Source organism: Hyla sarda, chromosome 6, assembly GCF_029499605.1.
Source record: "Hyla sarda isolate aHylSar1 chromosome 6, aHylSar1.hap1, whole genome shotgun sequence".
Classification (NCBI taxonomy): domain Eukaryota; kingdom Metazoa; phylum Chordata; class Amphibia; order Anura; family Hylidae; genus Hyla; species Hyla sarda.
The window spans coordinates 104,472,066-104,474,451 of NC_079194.1; the positions used below are offsets into that span (position 1 = coordinate 104,472,066).

General features: G+C 41.7%; 1 pseudogene; it reads left to right on the forward strand.

Annotated features, from left to right (window-relative positions):
* The first annotated feature begins 1,941 nt into the window (after nucleotides 1-1,941).
* On the forward strand, nucleotides 1,942-2,150 carry LOC130277952 (U2 spliceosomal RNA; annotated as a pseudogene).
* Nucleotides 2,151-2,386: the final 236 nt, after the last annotated feature.

Consider the following 2,386-nt stretch of genomic DNA (forward strand, 5'->3'; position numbering starts at 1 on the left):
GTCATTTAAAAAAAACCTTTCATGTGTCAAACAAACATGTCAAACATTTTGGTCGGTCGGAGTTTCAGTGCTTAGACCCCTACCGATCAGGAAACCGAGCAGGAAGAGACTTCACTCCATCCAGCTTTTCTGGTTGGCCCCCCAGACTTATAATGGGACCATCCAGAGAAGCTAGACAGAGATTGCTGAGAGCAGGGGAGTGAAGTGTGCTAGCATGCGCTTTTCCCCTCTCCTTTTTATGGTTGGCAAGGGTCTTAACACTAAAACCCCAACTGATCAAAAGTGACATGTCAAAAGTTTTTTTTAGTCCGACGGGTACACTATAAAGTATTCTGATTGTGAAAAATTATTTAACTATTAATGGATATCAGTAAATGGATGTTAAAGGGGGTATGCTTCTGATAAAATAATGTGTGTGTGCTTTCGATGAAAGAATGTTAGATCTGTGTAGATTTTTTCTGCTACTAAATGTAGCACTTATCTCTCAATAAAAGAAAAATTACAAAATATATTTAAAGGTGTATTCCGGCCTTATACATCTTATCCCCTATCCAAAGATCGCAGGGGTCCCGCCACTGGGCATTCTGTGACGGGCGTTGCCTCCGAGACTGAGTAGTGACATCATGGACATGCCCCCTCCATTTATGTCTATGGGAGGAGGCGTCACACCCCCTCCCATAGACATGAATGGAGGGGATGTGGTGGGACATCACGTGGGGGCATGGCCGTGACAGCGGGATTAGCAGCGGGACCCCAGCGACCATACATCTTATCCGTTATCCTTTGATGGGGATAAGATGTATAAGGCCGGAATACCCCTTTAAAAACATTTTGTAGTTTTTTGAGTACTACATTTAGTAGCAGAGAAAATGTACACAGATCTAACATTCTTTCATCGGAAGCACACTATTGTGGCCCCTTATGTCTTGTTCTTATAAATCCTTGTGAATTATCTCCAAGGCTTGTCTCTTATTACATTATTAAACACTATGCCACATGTACCGTTATAAGTCGTCTCTCTGTCTGCCTCTTCTAATATACTCCTATTTTTAGACGCCACAGTCGAGTGTCTGACGCTCCTCATTTAGACACCTCTTGTTGTTATATCTTCTGAGTAATATATTGGAGTTTTGCATGCAACAAAGAACGCGTTTTATTGTCCCGTGCAGCTTAATAAGCGTGACACTATTTTTGCTCGGCGCAGAACATCATTCTCTTCTCAGAAATCAATACATTTCAGCCTGCGGCATTATGTTTTGATTTATTCCATGTCGAAGTGCTGTGGGGAAATGACTCTGTTGGATTTGTAAAATGTTATTATTCTTGCCCTATCTCTTGGATGTGATGGCGAGGGATGAGGATTCTTTTTTTTTTTTTTTTTTTTATGAAATTCTTGCTTCAGGAAAGGTGAACAGCATTTCTCCGGGTCTAAGGCTCTATTCACATTACCCATTCACAGCCTCTGTAAGACTCAAAAATGTCATTGTTGGCGAGAGCATCTTTGAAGGATGTGCTATTCTTAGGGTGCGTTCACACTGCGGAATCTCTGTTCTCTGAATTTAGCGAGCGGAGATTCTGTCTAGCGGCTGCCACCGAATATACTTCGGCGCTAGGGTTGCGAGGCACTGAGCCGTCACCATTGACAGCTATGCAGTGCTCCGCGCAAAGAATGAATATGTTCTTTCTTTGCACAGAACAGTTTCCCTAGGGGGAACGGGTCTCGCGGAGACCCATTCGCACTAATGTTAAGTTAACACCGCGGAATTCCGCCCGTGGAATTACGTGGTAATTACGTAGTATGAACGTACCCTTGCTGTGTCAAAATGGCAGACACCTCAACAAATTATTGACAGACCCCATCAATAGTCAATGGGGTCTTTCATACAAGCATTGCAAAACAGTGTCATGGCTTCTGCTATATGTGTAAACATAGCCCAGCAAATCATTTCTCAGCCTTCTGACTAAGACCAAATGTAGTATTTGTTCTCATCAGTCTAATATCAAATAAGTCCCCTATCTCTGGACTTAAAGGGTACTCCATTGGAAAAAAAAATTTAATCAACTGGTGGCAGAAAGTTAAACAAATTTGTAAATGACTTCTATTTAAAAATCTTAATCATTCCAGTACTTATCAGCTGTTATTTGCTCCACAATAAGTTCTTTTCTTTTTGAATGTCTTTTCTGTCTAACACCTCTGTTGACGTCTCTGTCCATTTTAGGAACTGTCCAGAGCTGGAGCAAAACCCCATAGCAAACCTATCCTGCTCTAGACAGTTCCTGAAATGGACAAAGGTGTCAGCAGAGAGCACTGTGGTCAGATAGAAAATAAATTCAAAAAGAAAACAACTTCCTGTGGAGCAAACAGCAGCTTATAAGTACTGGAATG